Genomic DNA, 13417 nt, shown 5'->3' on the forward strand with positions numbered 1-13417 from the left:
CATACGCATACATACATACATACACACACACACACATACATATACGTATTGAAGATACGTCATCCCAGTGACAGACTCTGCACAGTTCGGTTTAGGGAGAACGAGAAAAATGCACGGGACGGCGAATGTTTTTAGGAAATGGATGCAGTGACGCCCTTTTAAGGACTGAAGTCCCGCCCCCGACTAGTGGGCTTAACACCACAAATCTATACCCACCGAGCTTTATTAAAATCCGGACGAGCAAGGGAGTAAAGGGGAGACGGGGACGTGACTGCGCCAGTCATCTCCCTGATGCCTGTCTAGGCTTCACAGTACTCCCCTACTCGACTCAGAAACCTCAGGTGGAGGGCCGAACAAGTGATAACATAATTCCATACATAATTTTCAATCACTCCTCTGCGCTTGGCAATTAATGGCCCGATTCTGGGTTTTATTGGTCTAGTGTTGAAGTTTGGCCTTGTATTGTGGTTTGTATGTGCACAAAGTAGCGTTTCTTTTCCTTATATGTAGCCTTTTCTATTTTATACGTGAAATTTGTTTTTGAAAGTTTATGCCTCGGCCCATGGTTTGCTGCACATATGTAAACAAGTAAGGAGAGATTAAACATTTTCTTAAGTTTATTAATAGCATTTACCATGCTTTGAAATGTTGACGAAAATGAGGATTTAGTTTATTTATTTATCAGGTTGTACAAGCTATCTATTGTGAGATGAGTACCATTACTAAAACAAATTATGTGAATGCCTTGTTAAAGAGAAAAGTTTTAAGTCTAGATTTAAAGGTATCTATTGTGTCTGATTCTCGGACAACGGTTGGTAAATCATTCCAGAGCTTAGGGGCTAAGTAGGAAAAGGATCTTCCACCTTTAGACACTTTTGATATTTTAGGGATAACTAAGAGACCAGAGTTTTGCGAACGCAGTGCACGTGATGGATTGTATTCTGATAGTAATTCTCTAAGATATGAGGGTGCTAGGCCATTTAAGGCTTTGTAGGTGGTAAGTGATATTTTAAATTGTATGCGATAATTAACTGGTAGCCAGTGTAAAGATGCTAGAATTGGACTTATGTGGTCATACTTCTTAGATCTAGTAAGCACTCTTGCAGAAGCGTTTTGAACTAGCTGCAGCTTGTTTACCTGATTTGCATGGCATCCCCCAAGTAGCGAGTTACAATAGTCTATTCTAGAGGTCATAAAAGCATGGATAAGCTTCTCTGCGTCAGATGTAGACAGTATATGGCGGATTTTTGAGATATTTCTAAGATGGAAGAATGCTGTGCGGCAGACGTTGCCGATATGACTATCGAAGGATAAATTGCTGTCGAACATCACACCTAAGTTCCTAACCGAGGAAGATGGTACCACAGTACAGCCATCTATGTGCAACTTGTAATCTGACATATTATGTTTGTAGCGATTCGGTTCAATAATAAGCATCTCTGTCTTATTGGAGTTGAGCTTAAGAAAGTTATGTGCCATCCAGTCACTAACATCGCTAATGCAGTCTGTTAGCTTAGAAAACGTGTGGGTTTCGCTGGGATGTGAGGAAATGTAAAGCTGGGTATCATCCGCATAGCAGTGAAAACTTATGTTATGTTTCCTGATAATGTCTCCTAGAGGTAACATATATAATGAGAACAGGATAGGACCTAAAACTGATCCCTGCGGTACACCATATTTAACCAGGGAGTGATATGACTCTTCCTCATTTACATAAACAAAGTGATAGCGATTGGTTAGATACGACCTAAACCAGGCTAACGCCTGACCACTGATACCAACATAGTTTTCTAGACTATTGAGTAAGATTGTGTGGTCTATTGTGTCAAAGGCTGCGCTAAGGTCTAGTAATATAAGGATTGAGATTTCACCACGATCGGATGTTAACAGGAGGTCATTTGTAACTCTAAGCAGCGCTGTCTCTGTGCTATGGTGGGGCCTGAATCCTTATTGGAACTTTTCATACGTACTATTATTTGTCAAGAATGTGCGTAACTGGCTTGCCACTACTTTTTCTAATATTTTCGAAAGAAAAGGGAGATTTGAGATTGGTCTAAAGTTATTAAGCTCTCCCTGATCAAGCTGTGGTTTTTTAATCAGCGGTTTAATAACTGCTAGCTTGAAAGCTGTTGGAACGTATCCTATTTTTAACGATGAGTTAAAGATATTTAGAACCGGGGTTGACACTACAGGGAATACCTCTTTAAGTAGTTTTGTGGGAACGGGGTCTAATATACAGGACGATGATTTGGATGATGTGACTAGTTTAGAGAGCTCATCTATTGTAGTAGGTTTAAATGAATCAAAATGTTCATATGGTAATCTAGTGTTTAGTGAACTAATGGGTAGAGTGATGGCTGCTTGGGTAGTTACGATGTTTTCCCTAATAGCCGTAATTTTGTTAGAAAAGAAGTTCATGAAATCGTTACTATTGTGTTGGAGTTTACTATTGGTTTCTGTTTGTTCTTTGTTTCTTGTCAGTTTTGCAACTGTGCTAAAGAGGAAACGAGGGTTGTTATGATTTTCTTTAATAAGCGTACTGAGATAGGTAGATCTGGCCGTTTTTATAGCCTGTCTGTAGTGTTTAACACTCTCTTTCCATGCTACACGCCATACCTCTAATTTTGTGCTTCTATAATTTCTTTCCATTTTTCTAGCTGCCTTTTTAAGTGCTGCTGTGTGATGATCATACCATGGAGCTGGCGGTTTTTCTTTGATTTTCTTTTTTCGAATGGGAGCAACGGCATCCAGTGTGTTAGAACAGACATTGTTCAGGTTTTCTATTACAGTATCTAGATCGTCACAGTTATCTGCTACATGTTTCATTTGGGACAAGTCTGGAAGAGTGCTGATAAAGCTATCTTTAGTGGTGGAAATTATAGTTCTGGCTAGTCGGTAGCATGTTGTGGATTGAGTGATCCTATCTAGAAGTACAGTGTATGACACAAGGTAATGGTCAGAAACTGCATCACTCTGAGGTGATATTTCGATGTCATTAATATTGAGTCCAAGTGACAGAATTAAGTCTAATGTGTGCTTACGAGTATGCGTGGGCCCTGACACGTTTTGTTTAATACCGAGAGAATTTAGAACATCCATAAATGCATGTCCTAATGCATCTTTTGAGTTATCCACATGAATATTAAAATCACCAACGATAAGAGCTTTATCTACAGTGACTACAAGCTCAGACAGGAAATTTGCTATTTCTTTAAGGAAATCTGCATGGTGGCCCGGAGGTCTATAGATTGTAGCTAAGACAAAAGAAAGCTGTTTGTTGTTACGATCAGTTATTTCCATATTTAATAACATTAGTTCAAATGAGTTAAATTTTAGTTCAGATTTCTGGTTAACTTTAAAAATGTTGTTGTATATTGTAGCTACACCACCCCCTCTCCCCTTTAATCGAGGTTCGTGTTTATAATAATAGTCTTGTGGGGTGGATTCGTTTAAACTAGTGTAGTCATCTGCTTTTATCCAGGTTTCTGTTAAACAGAGTACATCTAAGTTTTGGTCATTAATTATTTCATTAACAATAGGTTCTTTATCGGTAAGCGATCTAATGTTAAGAAGGCCGAATTTTAACATTCGAGGTTCATCTTGTAATGTATTGTTTTCTAATGTTATGTTGATCAAATTTGTACGTGATGTGGCAAGCGGTGCTCTGTATTTGCTTGTTCGGGGAACAGATACAGTTGAAATGTGTTGATATTCTGGTAAGATCGACTCGAAGTGCTGGGATATATGTGATCTTGACATATCATGCCAGCTAACAGACGGACGGTTAAGCTGATCCGTCTGTTTCCTGACCTGGGCCCTGGATAGTCATACTATATCAGAATTAAGACTATTAATCAGATTTCTGGTGAGTATAGCACTTCCTTCTGATGTCGGATGAAGGCCATCTCGGGTTAGGAGGAATTGTCTACCCCAGAAATGCTTCCAATTGTCTATAAACCCTACATTATGCTGAGGGCACCACTTTGACATCCAGCCATTGAGAGACACTAATCTACTATGTGTTTCATCTCCCCGGTTGGCGGGGAGGGGACCAGAGCATATTACATTGTCTGACATTGTTTTTGCAATTTCACACATCTCCTTAATAGTATCTTTGGTGATTTCCGACTGTCGGAGTCTGGTGTCATTTGTTCCGGCGTGAATAACAATCTTAGAAAACTTCCGTTTAGCATTAGCCAGCACTTTAAGTTTGGATCTAATGTCAGACGTTCTGGCTCCCGGTATACAGTCGACTGTAGTGTTTGGTGCCACAATGTTAGTGTTCCTGAGTATAGAATCTCCAATGACCAGTGCACTTTTAACAGGTGTTTCAGCTAGTGTATTCCTTAGGGGATCGAATCTGTTAGAAAGTGCCGTAACGTTATGGGTCTTAGAAGGACGCCGTTTATGACTATGCCGCCTGACAGTCACCCAGTTAGACCGCCGACTTGACTCTGATGTCGGAACCGAGCCATGTGTATTATGATAAACACTATGCGCGCTCGATACAGTATTTGTAATGTTAACATTAGCATCTGATGTCGGAACACTATGCGCGCTCGATACAGTATTTGTAATGTTTACATTAGCATCTGGTGTCGGAACCGAGCCATTAGTCTTTTCGCTCGATACAGTATTTACAACAGTAACATTAGCGGTTTTGCTATCCTCAACTAGCGTTCGGATGCGCGATTCTAGTTCAGCAACCTTCTCAGTTAACCTTAATACTTCAATACACTTAATGCATGTAAACCCCTCTATGCTAACAGCAGAAGCTAAACTATACATGTGGCAAGTAGTACATGTTACAATAACAAGCGGAGTCTTACCGCTTTCTTGCTGGGCGATGGCGTCTTCGTTTACCCGAACGCGGTCCCCGGAGCTGCATCGCGTGGGGTGTTCGGGTGTGACACGCCTCGGTCGCCTGCGAACGTCTGGGGCCAGGGTGATGTTTGGCTTGCTGAATCTGCGAAGGCCGGGCAGCGGTTCCTCCACAGCTTCCCGATCGCTTTCATGTCGTTCACGGTCCGTGAAGCTGCATCGCGTGGAATGCTCGTTTGTTGCGCGCCTCGATCGCTTGTGGACGTCGGAAGGCAGGGTGAAGTGGGCGCTGTACCTCGCCTTGGATCTGCTAAAACCGGGAAACAACTCCTCCACAGCTTCCCGCTCAGGTGAGGACAGGTCAGAAAAGCATATATCAGATGAATCCGCCATTAGATCGGAAAAAGCTAGCTTCAGCCTCCACCGTGTGGATGCTAGCGGGCTATAAGCTAACACTGGGTGTTTATTAGTGATAAATAGTTTCACGTGGTAGTACTGCTCAATAATCGTCACGGTAAAGTATTCCTATGTAAAACTGATAAGTTATATTATATAAATAGGAATAAGATGGTAAAAAGAAGCTTTTAGATGATGAACTCGACGGAGCTACGATGCAGGATCTGTTCAGCGTGACGTCACAAACCGGAAGTTTGCATAAATAAACATGCAACTGTTGCCCATGTAATCTGTAACATTGTGATAAATAACTCCAAACTCACCTAGTTGTAGTTTAATATGTATCCACAAGAGGGTAATGTACAGTATGTTAAACAATATGAAACCTACTCAAGTCATTTTATTGACATTACAGGCTTCTAATATCACTTTATTATAAGAGCTGGTTTGCCCCTTACCAACTACAAGATTTGATTAATAACAAGAACATAAAAAGATTTATAAAACGGTTAGTTCCAATCCTTGATTCTGATTGGTCAATACACTGAAAAAAAATCCTTTCAATTTACGTAATTTTAATGTGTACATCGGTCCCACATAATCCGATTGTGTTAAACCAACATAATTTTCCTCATTTAATTTTTATGTGTCAGACCAAAACATTTTAATTGTTTCAAGTAGTCTAATATAAATATGTTGACTCAAAGTGCTATTTCTCTTTACTATAACACATTTATTTTGTAATGTTTAAGTAATTTTATTATGTAAGGGGACTAGATTTTCATCTGTAATTCCAACATGCTTTTTTAATGCTTATATTATGGGATTATGTAACTCTAAAGCAATTTCATTATGTTTCTGGAACCAGAATAATCATCCATAATTATCCAAATGTTATTTATTTCTTTTTTAAATACAAAATACATTTGCATTGGCATAAAAAGCAAAGAGTTTTAAACAAAAGTTTAGTGATATTGAGGCAAACCACTGCTTTCAGATCATCAATTCATTTAAATCACTACACATTAATTCAACAACAGTCAATAACTATTACAACAATCAGCACATGCAGTACATACAAAGGGGCAATTTCCCAAACAGGTTGTAGATTAATCCATGACTAGGCCCTAGTTATATTAGGATATTTTTTACAAAAAAAAGTTTACAAACAAACCTACCTTACAAAAACAACACTGGAGTACATCTTGAGACAAAACAATGGCACTGATATATGTCAAGATATGTCAGTGCAATATGTTTTCAAATTAAGGCATTGCAAAAGTCTGGGACTAGAAAAAGCCCCATCTGTGAAACTGACCCAAATGTTTAAAATAGTTACTATCACAGTAGATTTAGAAGTGCTAAAGCACAAACACTGCATTCCAAAGAGACATGCAAAACAGTAAGTACTATTATTTTTTAAATGGATTTACAAACTGGAAAATATCAATCCTTCAGAAAGTCAGAGCTACAGCATTTGTATAAACTGATAATCAAAGATTCAACAAAAACAAAATACAACAACCATTTCCAAAATCAACTCTGAGCAGCAAACGGTTAATGTTTTAATAAGAAAAAACACTTAAAACAGATAAATAAAAAGAACATAAATGAGCAGCAGTCTTTCTGATCCTTTCACTGAAAGAAACTATTCGTTAAAGTTACGCTCAATGCAGTTCCATTAAAATCTCTTGGATTTCTTCAAAAATAAAGCAGAGATCAGGATAGCTCAGGTTTAAGGCATACATCAGCTCAAACAACATGGCACGATGTTGCAACACCTTCATGCCTTTCAGGACTATACAAAGATCCTCTTCTTCATCACAAGAAGCATGTTGTTTGAGAGCACAAATCCCAACAGTGGTGACTTCAAATGACCACACTGATGCTGACTTCATTCATGCCCTGTACAAAACAGACAAATGTAGTTAAAGAAACAGAAAAAAAGTTCCTGTTACAATAAAAGTGTCATTGGAAATTAGTACAATGCAAACAAATATAAATGTAAGTATACAGACCCATGTGCATTGCCACAGCATGTTACAATTGGTTACAAATATATGGGTTACAAAGCAAGGCAGCTGCACTGTCCACTGCTCCAGGTGTGTTTGCGCGTTTACTAGACTGGAATGAGTTAAATAAAGAGGCCACATTTCGAGTGTGTGCTACCATACCTTACAATCACAGCAAAAGTGAATTATCTCATTTTCTCACTGTCATGTTGTTATAAACCTGTATAAATGTCTTTGTTCTGATGAACACGAAGGAAGACATTTATTTTGAGGAATGTTTGCAACCAAACTGTTCATGAGCCCCATTCACTTCCATAGTATTATATTTCCCCACTATGGAAGTGAATGGGGCTTATGATTGGTTTGGGTACAAACATTCCTCAAAATATCTTCCTTAGTGTTCATCAGAACAAAGACATTTATAAAGGTTTGTAACAACATGATAGGGAGTAAGTGATGAGAATTTTTATTTTTGGGTGAACTACCCCTTTAAATCTTCCCAGGTGTTTTAATGACCCGTGTGCCAAAAGATGTTGTAACTAAAACATACTACATTTTCTGTACTTCCAACAATGTTTACACATTTTTATGTCTATGAATCTATATTACTTACTTCTGTCATTTGATCATTCATTGTTTGAAGTCTGTTTGCTAGCTGTCCTCCTTTCTGATAGAAGAGTTTCGTCAGGTTTTTGGATTGGAGGTCCAGGTGACACGCAGGAACATAAGACAGTAGTGATTCTTTTAAATTCAGCATTTATCTGAAAACAAATTAACCAACCATTGTACATTTGAGTACTGCGAGTCAAAGAATAATACATGTATATTAGTTACAAAAATAAGATTTAGCTCCTAACAGCAGTAAAACAGTGATAGGAATTACTTACCAATGCTTTTGAGTGTGTAGCGCATGCAAGGATGATGGACCTATAAGAGGAAATATTCAGAGGTGAAATCAACACACAACCTCAAATGATGAAGGTCACACATACACAGAGCAATCATGAAATAAGTATTATATCTGTCATAGGACGCAATTTTGGACAAAATGAGATCTTAAAACAAGGTGCTCTTCTGAAAACGTCAGCTTTAAGGTGTGGCACTTCAAAGCAATTTTTTCAGTTAATATACCAGACGTCACGCGAGGCATTTAAAAAAAGCTTTTTCTAATTGAATCAAGTGTTGCTCGTGGCGTAGTGAAGTCACGAATAACTGACGCGGGTCTGTTCATCTGATTAAGCAGACAGTTTGTTTCATACAATGTCATTATTAATGTAGTCAATTGATATCATCTGGTAAATTACTTACATGGATAACGTTACTCCTGACAGAATAACGTTTGGTTAGCGTTTTATTTGTCCTGAACCGTTTCCATAGAACAACTGAGTAAAAAGTGCCTCAAAAGTCAACTCAAATCTGTCAGTTTTCAACTCGGATAAAACTACCAAACGTGAAATAACGTTATACAGCTGACATTTTTAAAACGCTGTTTTTCTTTATGAGCCTTACACTTAAGTTACTGACTGACTGACTGTAACGTTAACTTACTCCACCAACATCCTCCAAACTCATTTTTACTACAAGTCATTGCAATGGCTACATATTGTAAAAAAAACTGTCTATCTAGTGAAGATGTATCACGTATAAAGTGAACATAAATAAATAATAGAACTTACTTTAATAACGTGGTGTCCGTCTGAGAGAGTTCTTCTGACTGACTGCTGCTGAGTCTTCATTTTGGCGCCCAAAACAAACGATGTTTATTCTTCTTTTATGGCGATTGACGTCCTTTTTATTGAGCGTTACTGCCACCTTCTGCTCAGGAGGTGCCATTTTGTGTGCAAACTCAATTTTATTGCTTTAAGTATTCAATTCAATCAATTTTAATCAATGTGAGAATAATGTGTTCATTTTACATTCAAACAAAACATTTTCATCCTAATCAATTAAATTATGTTTACACAAGGAATATAAATATTTTGTGTTGCATATACATGTTTATTTTATTTAAATTCAAAGACCCACCAAGTCCATTTTTTTCAGTGTAGGTGTGCTTTATTCACGATAAAACACTGCTATGACCGCTTCACCCAACAGTTCTATTTAATATCACTGCGCCCTTAGCAACACCCTTAGCAACACATAAACATATAATGAGACAAAAGGTGCGTTCCATTCGACCGTAAGTGGACTGCGAAGTGGACTTCACAGGGTATTCCGCCATCTTAAGTGAGATTCCAATCCGAAGGGAGCGAACATGTTCAGTTCGAAGTAGGGATGTCCCGATCCGATCACGTGATCGGAAATCGGCCCCGATCACGTGGTTTCAGACTCGATCGGAATCGGACGTTACCTCCCGATCAGGACTCGGATACATATGCAGGGTTTAAAATCCATTAAGTTCTCGCTCTGCTCCGCGCCAGTGTACGCGCTGCGCTGGTGCGTGTGAACTGAAGAGAATAGGCTTGTTCGACTTCATCCGGCTGCCGGTTCTTGTGGTGCTGCATGACGTCAAAGTTCCGCGAGAACGATTTAAAAGCAAACTCCTCCGTATGATTTCGCGGATCACTCTCGCGGTAGTTTGACGTCACCCGGCTGTCGATTGTTGCGGCGCCGCATGGAGTCGAACAAGCCTATTGACGTGCTTTCATTCATAGCCTTCACACTCGTGCGTGCAAGGAACCCACGACAAAACCGCGTTTTTACCGCTCATTTAAACGACGCGTTGATCGTTATTGTCAACATGTGCTCAGACGCAGTTCCGCGTCTCACTCAGAACCTCAAGAACGCGCTTTCGCGCAGGATCATTTGACATTACTGTAGAGATGAGAGAGAGAGAGAGAGAGAGAGAGAGAGAGAGAGAGAGAGAGAGAGAGAGAGAGAGAGAAAGAGAGGTAAGAATGGTGCCCATGTCGAAAAAACTTAATATAAGTCTAGAAACAAAGTATTAAAGTATGTATAGCCATGTCACTCATCTCATTACAAAATGTTAACTAGATAACTGGATACAACTGATTGTATAGTTTAATAAAATAATGTATTTTGATTATACAAATGAATCACGACCTAACTATAGGTATTTTATAACTAACTGCTGACCAGCTTAGGGAATCTCTATGGCTAATTTATAAGATATATTGCTGAATCAGTATGTTGTTTTTCTTGTTAATTGAGTCTTTTTGGGTAGCCTATCTTATGCCTAGAATGAGTCAAGGAGGTTAAGTCTTATAACTTCATTCAAAGTTTGATCAATTGTGCATAATGACATGTGCACCAAATGCATATAGGGTGTCAGACTCATAGATTTGCATAATTTAAAGTTCAGGTTTTAAAGTTTGGGTCAACATGTGGCACAGCTTTAAAACTGAAACTTATAAAATCCTATCAGAGATACAAAATGTCATTGAAACACACCCAGTGGCTTTGCTGTCATCAGGATTAAACATGTTACCCCTCGAACCCTCCCTCCAAACAGAGCCTCCCCACAAAACAAACCCCAATTTAACCCCTGAACATATATAGTATATATTCATTATTTTTTAACACATCTGTAGTTATGCGCTGGCACAGAGTTAGACTCTTTTGACTCCACACAGAAACAGCAATGCGTGCGGCATGAAATAAGGAACATCCTGGACTGGTTCTGTTTTTTCGCTCTTCTTTATTCTTTTTTTTTATGTATTATAAAAGTATCGGATCGGGACTCGGTATCGGCAGATACTCAAAATCAAATGACTCGGACTCAGACTCGAGGGCAAAAAAACCTGATCGGGACATCCCTAGTTCGAAGGGCACTGCGCACGGCATAGGGAATCAGGGAACATCGATACATCACTTCACAGGAAGTGGAGAGCGATAATCACCCAACTGTCATTGCGCGCATCACGTGATCACCCGTCGGAACGGTCAGACCGCTATGCAATTATATGACAAGCGTTTAAAAACACATATATACACATAGTTAACCAAAGTTTAAAGTTTACTTTCATATTTGCATGACAGTTACAGCAGGGCTTCAATTCTGTTAATAGTCAAGTAATAGCAGCAATAGGCAATTAAAGTGTATAATAAACATACGTTTTTCATTACGTAGTACTCAAGGTTTTTTTTATTGTATAGTGTACATATTTGAAATGTGATAGTAAATAAAAATTAAAATATGAATGTAGTCCTATATATATTTATGTTATATCAATCTGCGCGACCCCGTCGTTGACTTTCTTTGATGACGTTTGCAGGCCGTTCCAAATGAGCGGTTATTGTCCGTGAAGTCCACTTCAACTGATATACCGTGCTCAGGGAGTAGGGAGCAGTGAACACTCCGCAGGGACCCTGTCGAATGGAACGCACCTAAAGTCTGAGAACAGTTTGTTGTTTTTATTTGAGCTTTCATGTTGTTGTTCGCAGTCAGGGACTATTTTTTCTAGCAGAAGGAATGCTTTTATTGATTTAACTTCATGAAAGTTGCACTAATATTTTTTTTACTTTAATTTTGTGTAGTAACCGTTTTATAAAAGCAATAAGGTACTCGAGGCAAGTGCTGTATCGTGAATAAGTAACGGCTGAAGGGGTTGCAGGCACTCCGCTTCGCGTCGTGCCTAACAACGCCCTTCAGCCGTTACTTATTCACGATACAGCACAGCCTCTCGTACCTTATTGCTTACTTATAACCAGTGGCTTCTTTTTCTGAGGGCGCACGATGCGAAGTTCGTCACAACATGTATGTAGCCCGTCATGTGTGTGGTACGTAATTTCAAAATATGTGTTCTGCACTTTGAGAGATCGTATGTGCATCACGTGTCCTGCCAAAATAAGTGTCTGCTGCAGACGCGTCAAAGGGTTTATGATAAAAGAGACGCTCGCGTTTGCTAGATACTCGCATAATCTCATGCGTAATCAGAGTTTAATGTTAAGGGAGTGTCTTTTGGAACATGAGCGTCTCTTTTATCATAAACGGTTTTGATGCGTGTGCAGCAGGCACTTATTTTGACAAAACACGCGATGCACACAAGATCTCTCAACACGCAGGACACATATTTTGGAAAAGGGAACCACACACATGATACTCCGAACACTTATTTTGAATTCGCGCCCCTCGGATGAGGAGTCACGAGCCGCCACTGCTTATAACACAGTTGTATACCCAAGGGTTTTGCGAATTTTTCTCTTATGTCTTACAATCTGACCTTAAAGGGACATTCCGCTTTTTTAAAAATTGGCTAATTTTTGTCTAGCATGCTTTGCTCTCATGACAAATGAAGACAGTAAATGTTAAATTGTAAGTACTATTACTGTGTGTTTTAGCAATATGAATGTTATGGCAAAATGTGAGGGTTTCACTTAGGTTCAGGATAAGCATGTTCATATCCTTTTGGCATGTATGTAGCTTTATGTACTCATTGAGTAAATCATGTGCAAAAACTCGTGCATTTAACTCACTTTTTTAATTGTCCATCAAAAGCAAGTAAAGTAAGTTGGCTCAACACAAATGTAAACAAAATAAGTTTAGAGAACTTAATGTTTACTTGTTAGTACAATTTCCATGGTTTATGTTCAGATAAATTAATTCAATTGTGTGGAAATTTGAGTCATAATTTTATTAAGTTAAACCAACAAGCTATTTTCAGAGAGATATAATCAAATATATATCAATTTAAAGAAGGGATGCACCGAATCCAGGATTCGGATTCGGCCGAATACTGGGCTTTTTGAAGGGGTTCGGGTTCGGACAAATCTTAGATTTTTTTTTCACCGAACCGAACCCTAGGCCTACGCTACGCTGGTCGACGTTACGCGGCTGTTGATTACACACATCGGGTGCTGACGTGGAGATAAGCGGGGTTTTTTTTCGGTGAGCCTTTCGTGGACGCACCTGGAAAAACTAGCGCATCGCACCGCATCGCTTTCATTATGCATATGCTTATGGTAATTGTCAAAATAGTTTTTCCCACTTGTCATCCTGGCATAATGTTGCCTATCCTTTTTTTACAGTTAAAATCAAATCAAATGAAAAATATACTGCTGTGTACATTGTTTACTTCATTAATGTTTTTTACTGTGTTAATGGAATAAGGATGGGAGTAGGATTCGGTATTCGGCCGAACCCAAAAAATCTGGATTCGGTGCATCCCTAATTTAAAGTTGCTAATTTAAATGTTGCAAAACAACACATGACGCTTGCCATTGTA

At 38.8% G+C, this 13417-nt stretch overlaps 1 long non-coding RNA gene across 1 annotated transcript; it reads right to left on the minus strand.

The window, feature by feature from the left end:
- Positions 1 to 7008: 7008 nt before the first annotated feature.
- LOC135743734 (uncharacterized) lies at positions 7009 to 9274 on the minus strand. The gene is made up of 3 exons (XR_010530572.1): positions 8117 to 9274; positions 7843 to 7990; positions 7009 to 7122 (listed from the first exon to the last, which is right to left on the minus strand). It is a non-coding gene; the product is annotated as an uncharacterized lncRNA (long non-coding RNA).
- Between the last annotated feature and the right edge of the window lie 4143 nt (positions 9275 to 13417).

This window comes from Paramisgurnus dabryanus, chromosome 2 (assembly GCF_030506205.2).
Source record: "Paramisgurnus dabryanus chromosome 2, PD_genome_1.1, whole genome shotgun sequence".
NCBI classification, from domain to species: Eukaryota; Metazoa; Chordata; class Actinopteri; order Cypriniformes; family Cobitidae; genus Paramisgurnus; species Paramisgurnus dabryanus.